This window comes from Salarias fasciatus, assembly GCF_902148845.1.
Source record: "Salarias fasciatus chromosome 23 unlocalized genomic scaffold, fSalaFa1.1 super_scaffold_20, whole genome shotgun sequence".
NCBI lineage: Eukaryota > Metazoa > Chordata > Actinopteri > Blenniiformes > Blenniidae > Salarias > Salarias fasciatus.
In genome coordinates, this window is record NW_021941230.1 from 3,584,841 (window position 1) to 3,599,750 (window position 14,910).

The window sequence follows — 14,910 nt, forward strand, 5'->3', positions numbered from 1 at the left end:
CACGTCTCTGTCAGGAACATCACATCCAGCTCATGGGAGTAAAAGACGTCACAGAGGAAGACTCTCTCGATGTCAACAGAATCTCAGAGAGTTCCCATACTGGACAACATCAAGATGAAGCACAGCATTTCAACAGAACATGAGTTTTGGCCACAGATAACTCAAAGCACTGCAACTCTGTGCTATGAGTGTTCAGACCAAATGAAGGATCTACCCTCAGAGCACCTGGATGGGGACTTGAACCCTGGACCCTCAGATTAAAAGTCTGATGCTCTGCCATCTGAGCTATCCAGGCCTGAGAAAGGGCTTTTTGTGTCTGTATATCACTCACTTATGAGTGAGACAAAGCAGACAGCTTTCCTGTCCTCCATGGCTGAGAAAGTGGAGACTTGTCTGACTGACTGACTCACTTTTTTGTCCAGAAATGTTCCAGGTTTCTGCCATAAGTTTTATAAGATGATGTACAAGAAGCACTGTCATGGAAAAAAATATTTCTCGGCTTTTATTTACATCGAACAAACAGTGGCACGTCCAGAATGATTCACACACAAGTTGATTCTTCAGCACCATGGACAGCTCTATCAGTCCTTTTCCACTGGTTCCTTCTCAGTCTTACTCCACTCGGTTCTCTTTGTTCGGCCTTGGCCCCGGTCGCTTTCCATCATACAGAGTACCGACTTGGTGTGGGTTGAGTCGTCATAGCGACGTGACACAATGGACATATGGAGACACACAGCAGACAATCAGCCCTGAACATGAATAATATCTGTGTTATGACATGGTCTGTCTTCAGTTAGGGTCAAACAACAATGTAAGAAAAAGACAATGATTAAGCTAATTTGTTGACATGATGGCAGGTTTGAACTCTGGGCTTCAGCAGGAAACCACTTGTTAGAGTCACTTGTTGTATGTGGTAAACTTCTCTTTCTTTCTTTCAAAGCTACAGGACTCTACAGAACGGGAAACCTACATTAGTACATCAATTTATGAAAGTCAATAAAAATCATTGAATTGACATCAATCTCCTGTCAAACTTTTAGAAAACTTCATTTCATTTCATGAGCTCCAATTTTAATCCTGTCAAAATGAAGATGGCCACAAGAGGGCGTTGCTGACATGTGGAGCAGTGGCAGCAGATGATCCAGAATACTTTATTTTAATAGCATGCAAACCAGAGCAACTCCTGGAAACACTGTTTGAAGAAGTGATTTTGAGGAGCAGCATCAGTTTCTTCATCATCTAATCATCTCTGTGCAGCTCCAGAAGGATTTTTACAGATGATACAGATGTTTGTGATCCTCAGTGGACCACACTGGGTGGAAGAGGAGTCTCTATGTTGATGTTACTGTAACTTAAAACTGTTGGTGGGCCAAGTCCTGATCCTCCAGACAGAGCTGTGACACTGTGCGCTAGTTGGTGTTAGTGGGGAAGAAACAGCATAACACCTTCAGTCTGGACACTGGGGGACAGTCCACCCACAGCCTTCAGTCTGGACACTGGGGGACAGTCCACCCACAGCCTTCAGTCTGGACACTGGGGGACAGTCCACCCACAGCCTTCAGTCTGGACACTGGGGGACAGTCCACCCACAGCCTTCAGTCTGGACACTGGGGGACAGTCCACCCACAGCCTTCAGTCTGGACACTGGGGGACAGTCCCCCCACAGCCGGTCTTCACCCAGCAGCAAATAGTTAATGATCTCTGGAGCTCTGCAGATACAGAGGCCTGGAAAATGACACAGGTTTAGTGATGTTGGCTAAAAACTTACTCATCACAATGTAAAGACTCCTGAGGACACTTTAAACCAGCTCCAAAAGAGGACTGGAGCGGGACTTTAAAGAGCTTTCAGGCCTCGGCTTCATTCATTTTCTTTAAAGAGGATAATTCTGTCTGGGCTGAACTCGCCATTAGATCAGGCAGTTGTAAAGTTTCTTCTTCCCCCAACCTCTCAGTATGAACAGTGCCCAGGTGGGGGCAGCATTCCGCTGATCCAGCGTCCAGCCTGCCGGAAGTCAGTAGAAGAAGAAGCTGCAGCTGCAGTTGATGCCAGTCCTGGTCTGACACGTGCTGGTCCAACAAGGATCCAGACTCAGTAAAGGTCCAACTCTTTAAACTTTGTGTTCAGTGCGGTTAAAGTGAGTTTTCCAGGAAGCTCCGGATTGATTCCTGTCGGTTTTTAACATCTGCTTTTAGCAGCAGCAGAGACGCTACAGGAAGTGGGGCACCAGTTAACACGGAGACCAGTTAATCCGAAACACCCGCGAGCAGCGTCCTGCTGCCAGAGGAAGAAAGTGAAGCTCTTGGATTGGAGGAGAAAATAAGTCCTGATAAGGTGGAAATATTGCTGGACGCTGCTGGAGAAGCTGAACCACAGCCACGGAGCTGCAGCTCCTTCAAAGCCACGTTTCTGGAGGATTTCCGGTGAGCTAGCTGCATGCTAACAGCTAATTAGCACGTGTTGACCTTGAGAATGAAAGCAGTGACCTGGTGAAGCTGTTTCCAGCCTTAAATCAGGCTGCAGGGAGTTTAAAGTGAAGCAGTGTTGTATATTTAGTGTGTTGATGCTGCTGCTGGCCTCAGTAAACTGCTTTATCAGGATCTACAGACTAGATTCAGTCAGGATGAAGAGAAATGTGAAGAAATGCTGTTAAAATGTGAAATGGTTTGATATGAGCTTCATATGTTGGGGTGGAGAGAAATGTGAGAGTGAATCAGTAGATGTGGAGCAGGGAGTGAATCTTGTTGAGACTGTTCCTCCAGTCAGTCCTGCGCTTCCTCATCATCCTCCTCTCCTCAGGCCCTGGATCTCCACTGCCTCCATCCTGGTCTTCATGTCCTCCAGCCCCTTGGTCTCCTCCGTCCTGCTGGGATCCAGGGTGCTGGTAGGAACTTGATGCTCTCACCAACTGTTCAGATCAGCCTCCTCAATAGAAAGAGCGTCCAGGAGGAAGCAGGGAGTCTCTACCTGGTTCCTGTCTTCTTCTGATCAGCAGCTCTCATTGTGTCTGGAGGATCAGGTCTGGGTCCTCTGTCCATATCAGAGCTCTGTGGGTTTTGTAGAGTTGAGAGTGAATCCAGCCCCGGCTGAGCTTCTAGTGCTTCTAGAGGAAAGCAGCAGCTTTGTTCAGGGCCAGAGTCCTGGTGGAAATGAAGTCTGGCTGCTCAGCTGCTGTGAAGTCAAAGCTTTGATGAGCTTTCAGTCATACAGAACAATTCCCATCCTGGAAAACCAAACTCAAAGAGCTTCAAGTCCTCTTTCCATCAATGAAAGCAGGATTTTAGTGGAAACCTTCACTCATGTTTTAGTGTGTCAAACAGAAGAGTGTTGAGAGAAGTGAGCGGAGATCCCTCCTCACCCTGTTCTTCCAGATGCAGTTCACTCATCCTGCATCAGAGCTACTAGATCCAGGAGCCTCTTCTTCTGGAGAAACTTTTGATTTAGTTCTCAGTCCAAACAAAGTGAGACATTTCAGCTGAGAACAAGTTGAACAAAGGTAAATCCTTCAGCAGATCCTTTGCAGGTGATGATCAGCAGCTCTTTGGCTTTTACTCTACAGCTGTCTTGTAGTTTTCTTCTCTGAAAGGTTTTTCTTCCAAAAAGCAGCTGATCAACATGTTGAGGAGACAAAACTCTGCTCTGAAGGCACAGTGTCTCCTGGTGCTGAATCCAGGCTCAGAGGGTCCACTGGGATCAGGTTTAGCCAGGAGGGAGACTCAGTCCTCACACTGATCAGCTGATTGTTCATGAACTCATTCACTGCTCTCTAACACTGAATCACACACTTCCCACAGAAGGGAAACACACACCTGGTCCAGGGTTTGAACCTGAGACGCCGTCACCAGGTCCGGCTGATCAGCAGAAGAGTGAAGAGGTGGTTCTCAAGCTGTGGCTCTGGGCCCTTCTGCAGGTCATTAAAACAAATGTCAGTATGTTAATCATAAAGCAGCAGCTGATCTGTTCTTCATGAACAACAGTGTTTCTACCACAGATCCTGAAGCAGAATGTGATCTTAGTGTCTGGTCCCACAGCTCTCAGCCTCGTGTTGGACACTCTGGAAAGTTGATCTCTCTCCTCATCGCTGAGGAACGGCAGCTTCTTGAAGCTGGTGTCTGAGGCAGAGGCTCTCTGCAGGACATATGGCTGCTGGAGCTCCTGGGACATGGTCTGCTTCATCTCTCTGACTGAACCGGAGTCTTCCTCTGAGATCATGCAGCGCTCCAATCACTGAGCTGTGAGAGGAGCAGTCATAGACACTGTGGCTGCTCTTCCTCACATGATGGTCGTGGCTCTTTCCACTGGTCCAGGAGTTGAACCAAGTCTTCAGCTGCTGATGTCTTCTTCACATCGTCTGTCTGGAGGGATTTTATCTGGCGGTCCAGAGGATGTAGCAGCTGGAGAAAGCCGTCATTCTGGACCACACTGTGAGCTCTCATATCTTTACAGATGGAATCTGAAACGGCGTCTGTTCTCCTCACCGCTCTTTCTGAGGCTCTGCTCAGTGTTTCTGGAGAGAAACTGGTTAAAGCTGGCGTGACGTCGGAGCCAGCATGGGGGTCGAGTCCCTGCTGCTGCTTCAGATTGTTGTTTCCCGAGTATTTTAACTCCCACTGGCTCTGTTTGCTGACGGCTGAGTTTTGTCTGTGAAGCCGTCTTTCCTTCCAAATCCCAAATATTTCCACACCGCCGCTTTCTTTCCCATCCTCCTCATTTGTGTGGACTTGGGGTTGGAGCAGGGCCCCCAGACTGCAGCTGCTGCTCAGAGCCTTGTAGCAGAGCAGCACACTGCTCCACCGGGTCGCCACATGGTAGAGAGCTGCTGGTTCTTCAGCTTCTCTTTGAGGACACTGCTGGCTGTGGTCCTGATGCCATGTGCTTCACTCTCCCAGGAGGCGTGTGACCATCAGGAGCTTCAGACCGGCTGCTGAGGCCAGGTGGACCGTGTGTGTGAAGCAGCAGGTGTGTGTTGAGCTGCTCTAGATAATATAGATATGTGTGTATGAACAAACCCATTAGCAGCTCAGCACTGTGTGTGTGTGGCTGGTTGGAAGCAGTGAAGGATAGACTCCGCCCCTCTGACCCCGTGTTGTGTGTGAGCAGGTTCAGAGTGAAAGGCCGGTGTTTCCCACAGTTCCTGTCTCAGACTGGAGGACTTGTGTAGGTGTGTGTCCTGCTGAGGAGGTTGTTTTCTGCTCTGCTGACTGGCTGAGGGCTGTTAGTCCATTGGGAACCATCTTCCTGCAGGTTCCAGCAATGAGGGCCACTAATGTCCACATGGAGCCTTTTGTTGTTTCAGTTAGTTGTTTTTGTGCAGCAGGTGGTTGGAGCTGTTGCTCGGGGGCACTCCAGAACTGTCCAGGTGGCTGTTAGCTGGCTAAGAGTCAACCGGGTTCCTGGGCTCGGTGCTTAATCCATCCCGCCACCAGCCTGCATGAAGACCAGGCTGAGAGAGTCAGAGAGTGTTGGTTCAGCAGGCAGCAGAGGATTATGGGCCATATTAAAGCAGCTCTCATCTGGTGGGCAGAGTGGAAAACCTCTTGGTCTTTGTCTCTGGTTGTTGGTCTCCAGCTGGAGAGCAGGTCCATATCTTCAGAGTGAGGCTTGATGCAGCTGCTCAGCCATGAAAACCCTCCATGAAGCTCTCTGCTCTGTTCTGGAGCTGATCTGAAGATCACATGAAGCAGCTCAGGACTCTGCTGGACGTTGTCCTCCTCTGAGCTCTGTGCTGTTACTGCTGTTCAAGACACTCAAAGAGGCTTTATAGGGCAGAGATCAAAACGGAGACAGAGAGCAGAAGCACCATTTCAAGATGTCGGCCATATTGGATTCTGCACCTTCACCTCTTGCACATTCCCCCTGTTCAGTGATGTTGTGAAGGTTGCAGACGCCCATTAATGAGGACCAGCTTGTCAACCTGCAGTGGATCCTTCACGTCCTGCTGCACCTTAGATTTGGTGGAGAAACTCGGGGAGTGATTCACCTCCAGCAGCCAGGGTCTGAGCTGGAGGTCCAGCAGCACGTCCTGGCCGAGGAGGAGGAAGCAGGCAGGTCAAACACTCCAGGTAGTCCTTCTTGAGGATGAGCTGAACTGATATCAGAGTAGGGCTGCAGCTATCGATTATTTTAGTAATCGATTAATCTATAGATTCATTTGGTCGATTAATCGATTAATCAGATAAAATACATTTTATATATATATATATATATATATATATATATATATATATATATATATATGTGTATGTATATATATATATATATATATTAGGGGTGGGACGAGACACAAATTTCACGGGACGAGATGTCTCGCGAGATTGAGTCCACGAGATCGAGACGACACGAGAACGGGGCGGCGGCGGGGGGAGGGGGGCAGCGCGGTACTCACATGCAGCGTCGGAACATGGTGTGTCGGGTCGGAGTGCCCCATGTACGGCCACGTTGCCCTCCGCTCTACACTGCGCCCGAGGCGGCCGCCTAGTTCCCCTATTCCCATTCAAACCGCGGCGCACAGACGACGCCATGACTGCATTTGCTCTTCCTGCCACTAGGTGCGCTGTTTGCATGTTCAACCTTATTTTACACAGACACCACAGAGGAAGAAGGGCGCCGCAGCCGCTGCAGGCTCTCTCTGCATGCTGTTAGAAACAGAGTGTGAGCCGGTAAGACGTGGTAAAATGTTCATTGATGCGATGCACCGTTTTTTCAATAAAAGAGAAGAACTGAACGACCGTTTCCGCACATTTTCTTTATGTCGTATCAATTAAACTGTATCACAAGTAGTTTGTGTACTCAAAAGACCAAGATTCCTTGCAGATAGAACATGCGCAGAACAGTATTTCATGTCCTTTTCGACCGGATTTTTAAATATGAATATAAGCATATTCAGGGGTTTGCACGTGTTTATATGGCTGTGCGCCTTGTAATGTATCATTCCGTCAATATTCCAGTTAATAAAGAGTTTTTGCCTTGATATAAACGTACTTAATCTCGCGGCATTCGATCTCGCGGGATCTCGCGGCATTGCGATCTCGCGGGATCTCGTGACACGAGATCTCGTCCCATCCCTAATATATATATATATATATATATATATATATATATTTTTTTTTTAACATCTCTTTTTATTTTATTTTGGCAAGCATAAAACTCACCACGGACAAAAAAATGAACTACTATTAATGCTTGCAGTAACATGTATTAAACTGCACAGGAACACTCATTGCTAGGATGAACATTGCACTTTAAATTCTCAAATTATTTGAATAAGAAATAAATAAAATACCTGAGAGAGGGCTGAGGCCTTACCTTCATTATAAAAAAAATGCACATGAAAGCTGATTATTAAAGAACACTTCAAGTACAGCAGGCAATATTCAGTATTATCAAACAATTCCTATTGATATTAATTTCCATCTGTCTCGTGCAAAAAACAAAAATAAGAATACTCAGGCTGAGTCCAAAACAGCACCTTCACCTTTTTAAACTGACAGCTGCCCTAAAATTCTAAAGTGCATCCAAAGGAGGGCAAAACAACAATTTCAGTCACTTTGTTTTTTATTTTTTTTAGCATCGCCGTGGTGCTGTTATAATCCGCCAGCTCCGCTTGGCAGTGCAGACTTTGCACCGAGCTCTTCCCTTTTTTTTTCGTTTAAAGTTGTCCCAAACTTTTGACATTTTCTGGCGTTTTCTTTGTTGTGCTTCCTCCTTTTCGCCAGCATTTTTTCTTCATTCTGCTCTTCAACGCCCCGACATGCCACGAGAACGCGTCCGCGTCTCGTCGCTGGTGGAACGCGCCTTCTCATTTGTTTTCAATTGTATTTTGACGCAGCTCCATTTCTCGCGTCGTTTCACCGCGCTGTGCTTCATCTGCTTGCTCCGACATGTCCGTGCGGCTTACACTCTCGTGCGGAAACATGCTGCGCTTTAGTTCCGGGCGCTACACGCTGGCGGTTTCACGGTAGTTTCACTGCACACAATTAATAAACGAATCCTCGAAGCAACAGAATTTAATTCGAAGCTTTTTTGTAATCGAATTATTCGATTTATTCGATGAATCGTTTCAGCCCTATATCAGAGTTTTTATGACCACGTCCTCAATGCTGCTCAACATCTTCTCCTTGTTGCAGCCGATGAATCCAGGGACTGATCAAAGTGATCAGCTTCCTTCTGCTGCTGGCGTTTTCGTCATCGTGGTGGTTGTGCTTGTTGATGGTGTAGTTGGTAATACACATGTTCTGCTCATGGACGCTGTTGTGTGTTGTCTCATTGTATTTTATGGTGCAGAGACGAGCCAGTCCCTCTTTGAACATGTATATTCTCAAGGGGTCACAGGTCGTCACCGGAACAGAGATCTGAACATCAAACTTGAATCCATCAATGATGAGAGGCCTGGAAATGTAGACCTGGCAGATGGTTGCTCTCTGGTTGAATGTCTTCACTGGATTTGGTGAGGAAAATACCTTTGCCTTGAGCACCAGCGTGTGGCTTCTCAGGTTGGATGCCATCTTTATGCATTTCGAGTTAGCATCTGCTGGTGATTGATTCAAATGAAGTAATGGGAAAATAACTTTGGACAAAACAACGTTGATAGTAAATGGTTGAAGTTGTGTCGTAAACTCACTGTGGATTGTCTCGTAAAGATAGAATTATGTCTAATAAAAGAGCCGCCCAAGCAGTTAAATTCAGTTCGTATTTTCACCAAACTGTGAACTTTGGAGAAACACAAATCAAACATTTTTAAAACCACCACTTTATTTCGCGTGTATTGCACTGTATTTCAGGAGTAGTTTTCCGTAAAATAGTGGTCACCCTCTCGTTTACTGATGAAATGCTTAATAAACTAACAGCTCAACAGGTTAGGCTGAGGATCCCTGAACAGTAAGTTGTGAGTTCGAATCTCGTGTGTCACCCGTCTGTAATGAAATGTTGAAGTGACTGAATGAATAAGCGTGTATCTCGGAGCCCAAACCCGGTTGTTAGATTTTAGTCAATTTAAATTATATTTTCCCCTCTTTTTTTTGGCCTTTGTCTGAAGGTCCTGATGACGTCGATACCCAACGTCGAAATTACGTAAAAAAAAAAAAAGACGTCATCTGGCGTTACATTTTGTACCTTGTGGGTACCTCCCTGGGACGTCCAACAATGACCTTAAAAAGACGTTGATTCAATGTCTTTTTGCTCAGTGGGTTATGTCTTTAATGAATAGTTATGCTCAGTGTTTTTTGTTTTTCTTTGGGGGGGTTCAATTAAATTTCTCAGTTGATATTTTTGCTAATATGACAGCACAATACAGCTGTATTAAAAAACAAAAGACTTCATTTATTACAGTTCCTGTCAAGTCAGGCCTGCAACATGTGGCTCTGGGGCTCAGAGAAGCTCTCAGAAAATGACACGTTCATTATTCATTCCATGTGTTATTGCATTCCATTAAATTGTGTATTTTTTAGAAATTTTATTGATTTTATTGTGTTCTATGTTATCAGTGTTTGTTTTCTTTTAGATAAAAAACACAAAGGGATTTCACATGATGGATGAATGATAGAATACATGTGTGGCAGAAAAAGGAGAGAAACCCTGTGTGATTTGAATACGTGGTGGGCAAATGGAAGGATGCATGTGGAGTTAAACAGAAGGGAGGCACATCACAGGGTTTGGCGGGAGCAAAACAATCCAATTCGCTTTAATTATTCTCAAAAGAAGTGCACACACCAAACAAACGAAACACCCAAGAACACACGAACCGTGAACAAAACACATTTCAAATTCAAACAAATACCAAAAATGAGCCCCAAAGAAATACATTTCCAATAACAGAAAAAAACAAAAAAAAAAGTGACTTCAACGGGGAAACCGCCGCAGCCGGACTCGTGGCGTCCGTGGGAGCTGGACGTTGCGCCGGAGTGTGCGGGCGACTGGCCTGGCGCGGGGTGCCAGACGGGGCTGCTCCAAGGTCTCCGGTTCAGCGGGCCCGGGCCGTGGGTTGTTGGACCGAGTTTCCTCACCCTCAAAGCTTGTGCTGACTTTCCGGTGAAGGGTTGGGGGGGATACTGGGGGGACCGGCGTGCTTGGTGGAGGATAGTGGGCTGTGGGGCGGTGGGATGGGGAGTCTTGGGGAGAGGAGGGCAGAATCCTGGCCAGTGGGGGGCAGTCCGGGGGGGTAATCCTGTGCTCAGGCGAGTACAGGAGGGGCAGCGCCCCATGCACGGGCGAGACGTTTGGGCTCTCCTGGTCAGTTCGTAACCTCCTCTGCATCCGGCGTTTGGCAGGAGGAGGCCCACCGGGGGAGGTGGCTGTTGATGCCCGGGGGCCGTGGAAGGACTCCGGGGTGGTTTGCGGCGGTGTACTCCTTGTTCCACATCATAATCCTCATCCTCACTTGAGGATGAGGTCGGGGTGATGTGGCCGAGGTCAATCGTGGCGGAGCAGCTGGAGGATCTCGGGGACGGGGACAGCTGACGCCGGCGAAATGCAGTGCGCTTGCCACAGCGGACACTCTGCCTGGCCCCCTCCTGCAGGGCCCGCAGCACAAGCAGGCGCACCTGCTGGGACTCTTGCAGGGTGTACCCCGTTAACGAGAACCTGTCGGCCGTCCCCACGTCGTGGCACATCAGCCTGGCCACCTCCCTCCTCTCCTCCACCTGCTGGCTGGCCTGTGTGACGAGGGAGACAAACATGAGAAAGAGTTAGGTTTTGGTTTACACCTGCAGCCCGTGGCCTCCTCCTGCAAGCTGGGGCGGGCGAGCTGTGGGCGTGCGATCGGAGGGAAGAGTAAGACCCTTTCCAGGGTGGACACGCTGCTCCTGAAAAGGCTGAATGTAACCTCCACTATTGGCCTTGGTGAGAGGTCGCCCGTCCAGGTGTCCCAACAGGTAGTGGGGCTGGGGGGCAGAACGTGTCCCCCTGGTGGCCTCCAGCCTGTAGAGCCAGCCATGCTCCTCTCGGTCCAGAGGGATGTTGGCCAGGCCGAAGGTCTTGGTGGTCTTGTGCTCCTCGACCTGTGGGAGCCCGGACGCCCGCGTGGAGGACGGCTGGCCGGCGGAGGGGGTTAGATAGGCGGATTAGTGGAGTAGAAAAGGGTGAGCCACTCACACTCAGCCGGTACTGCTCTCCATCGCGGGTGGCCTCGGCACACGAGGCTCGTCAAGACCACCACGCGATGGCCGGTGGTGATGGCCAGATAGGTCAGGATGTAGCCCACCACCAGGCCATGAGCGTCCTCCAGGCTGCCGTCGGCCTCGAGGAGGCCTGAAAGAGAGCAACATGGGGGTTGTGAGTGGGTCTTTGGGACGTCATGAGCCACTTTGTGCTGCGCTTGTCTTGTTTGTGGTCGTACTGAGCAAGTGGGGCACGTTCGTTTGGCCTCCTCGAGGAATCGGCACTGGTCCTTCGGCGGAATGGACCTTCCTGAGACCAAAGGACACAAGTGAGATGTTTGTGGGCGGGTCATCGGGATGATGCGTAACACAAACCCCGAGTACACCCATGTGTGCTGCTGATCTTACGGTCTTCTGGAGGACCTGCGGCCGGTGTGCTGTGATTTTCACCGCGATGTCAGCCTGGAGCCGCTTAATCTCGTAAAGCAGCCGCCGAATGTCGGCGTCCGCCAGCCTCCGCCAGCCTCCACCAGCCTCCGCCAGCCCGCTCTCAGCCAGCCCTGTGTTGTGAATGTGGCTTATGAAGTGGGACACTTTCAAAAGGATGTTTTTCAGGCTTGTGATCTGATAACCCTTTTTAAGGAGGAACACCGGCCATCTGAAAACAGAAAAACATAAATTCCCAGTCAATAAAAATGATTGTGGAGCATGTAACGTGGGAAGTGGTTCTCCGTGCAGCTGTTTGGGAAGACAGACACGAGCAACTTGATCCCGAAGTTGCGGTACACACCTGCAAGCTGGCTTCATGTTAGCCACTGAGCCATCATTAGCTTCATCAAACACACTTTTAGAGACAACATAACTCTGATTCATTCGACCCAACTTGTTGTTCAGGCTGAAGAGGCTCAGTGAAGTCAGTTCAACCGAGCCACACGGTGTTTTATGCAGGTTAAACCGAGTTTTTACCGACTTTTTCACAGGAGATGTTGACGTACCTCAGAGCTGGAGCGGAATGACACGAGCGCAGTGCATTCTGGGACACTCAGACTATCATCCAGTGAAGCCCAACTTCTGAGCCTTTTTTAACCAAATAAAGTTTTTCTGGTCTGATAAAACAACATGACAATACCGAAAATGGATATACTTTGTCAAAAATACAGAAAGCATGTTCATATTCCTTCTATGAATGTCAACCTTTTATTTACTTCACTAAAAATGGATGAAATGATGCTGTTTGATGAAAATGATTTTTGTTTCACACATTGTCACATTTAAAGTGACTTAAATAACCCGTGTTACACAACACAATCACAAAAACTATTTATGTGCTTCTGCCATTATAAATAGATAAATGCATGAGATTTTTTTTTTCCAGCATATCCACATAATACATCGAGCATGGAGATCCACGCAGGGCGACCCCTGCTGGACATTTTTTGGAACTACTTTTATGACGTCAGAAGCCAGAAAAATTGAGTTTATCTTCTAACAATCAGTGGCAAAGAGCAATAAAGCAGAGTTAACGGATGTGTAGCAGTAAAATAACTATTATGGGATGTTTACAGTACTGACAGGAGGTTTCAATACAAGGTTATTCTGCGACTGGGCTCATTTCTACATAAATCAAGTTATATCAAGACTATGGAATTGAACTGTGCTCATACTCAGTAGATTTGGCTTAATTTACTGATTGATTTCTTCATTTTAAACTTGACTTTGCAGAAATAAAGTAATTTTATTCAAATAATAATAATTTGCTTATATTTAGTATTTTTCACTTATTATTGGGCAGTATAAAGTCTGATTTCAAGTATTTTTCTATCTAAAAACCAGGATGATTCATGTTATTTTAACCCATTTGGATTCTTACCTGGACAGTCTTTTTCAGGTTAAAAATCTTATATTAATATATGTTATATCTTATATCTGAACTACCCTGTTTGCAGTGTACACAGAGAGATGATCCCACTAAAAGTTTTCCTTGAGATAAAAAGAGAAAAAAAACAACTAAATCAATGGATTAAATGAATTTATTTTAGTGACTGTGTTCCCTTGGAGGGTGACCACCAGCTGGACAGGCCCAGCCACCACGGAGTCCTGGTCGGGCCTCCAGAGCTCCTCAGTGACTTGTCTGATCTCCCCGTCGTCACTGAGGAGCTCCACGATGTCGTCCTGGTCCTCTTTGGGGACGGCCCCCACCACCGTGATGGCCAGGCTCCGTCCCTCCATTTCCTGTGAGACAAAGAGCAGAAGTCGGTCTCAACTCAGAAAGGAACAGCAGACAGTCAGAAAGACTGAGGACAGAAGAACCTGGAAGCTGGTGTGGCTGGAGGAATGCAGCTGGGGGCCGAAGTCATTCACCACCATCTTGAGGTGAGCGATGACGATGGTGGCCCCCAGCTGCAGAGGGGGGAGGACGGCCTCCCTCCACAGGACCACCGGCATGGTGGTTCCATCCTGTGGATGAGACATCAGTGTCTCAGTGTCAGGGTCAGGTTGTCTCTGTCTGTCCCTCTGAGTGAGGGAGTGAGTGTTCCACAGTGAAGCAGTCAGTAGGAACCAAACTGTAACTAACCTCCTTCAGGCTGATCCTGTGGAGAGGGGGCGCTCCTCTCCCTCCTCTCTTCGTCATGGTGGCTCCAGGATCTGAGGAACCAGAGGAGGAGAGTCAGAATAGTGTTTCTGGTGTCAGGTTGAAGCTGCTAGCTGAGGGAATACGTCCCTCCTCCACCTCTCCCTCCACCGTCAGGAACCCGGTCTGGTGTTGGCTCTCAGACAGAGCAGTCTTCCTGGAGGGGGGGGGGGGGGGGGGAGCAGGGCTTTAGCAGCCTCTAAGACCACACTGTCTGGTGCCAGCGGAGAGGTGGTAAAAACCTGGTGCCCTCTGTGATGTTCAGGAGAAATGACCCCTGAGGGCACAGCCCGTCATGAAGAAGGTCTCCCCCACTTTGATCCTCTGAGCGAATTGATCAAAGATGGTGATCGTGGTGTAACAGCAGTTATTATATTAGTCTTCATGACTCCGGCAGTGATCCCGGGGCTGTCGACACTCAACCAAGAGATGATTCTCTTCTGCTCCTTTGCAGCCACCACCAGGATCTTGAGTGGTGGTGGCTGGCGGCTGGGGTCGGGATGGTTGATTGTTCTTCTCAGTGACATTCTGCAATGATGAAAAAGAAGAGAGATTAGTGGACACACTCAGAACTCAGTGATCATGACAGTTTCCAGTAGGGCTGCACAATTAATCGAATTTTGATCATGATCACGATTTTGGCTGCTGCGATTAAATTTAGATGATCGTCGCGATTTTTTAATTGAGAAAACGGGCTCTGTTGCGTGTCAAATCAAGCATTTTTTTAATCCAACAATCAGCCAACCACCAGGGGGCGACCTGAGCCATGTAGCTCCTGCTGCCTTCAGGGACACTCCGTAAAAGTAGCTGCTGATGGACGCCACTGCGGTGTCTCAGTCAGCTGTTAGCTTAGCTGTTAGCCACCGATGAACTGGCTGGCTTTGAACGATTCCTTCATGCTCAAACATCAGTCGATGGAACGCATCTCAACTTCTGTACCGGTGGAAAGAAGATGTAAACGCTGAGCGTCTCGGACAGAACGGGAAAAGCTGTTATTGACGGACAGTTCAGGATGTCAGCGGCGTAGCAGCGGCTTGGAGAGAAAGAGGGAATCATTGTTCTGGTAGGTTTCATTTCTGGGTTTAGCGTGGCTGTTTACTGTTCTCTTGTTGTTTTATCTTCATCTGGTTGTTCAAGGATCATCGTGTTGCTCTCAGGGGTTAGAATGCAGCAAGTGACGGTCGCTC

The 14,910-nt window shown here is 47.9% G+C and overlaps 1 non-coding gene across 1 annotated transcript; it reads right to left on the reverse strand.

The window, feature by feature from the left end:
- Window positions 1-222: 222 nt before the first annotated feature.
- Window positions 223-295, reverse strand: trnak-uuu (transfer RNA lysine (anticodon UUU)). The gene has a single exon. It is a non-coding gene; the product is annotated as a tRNA-Lys (tRNA).
- Window positions 296-14,910: the final 14,615 nt, after the last annotated feature.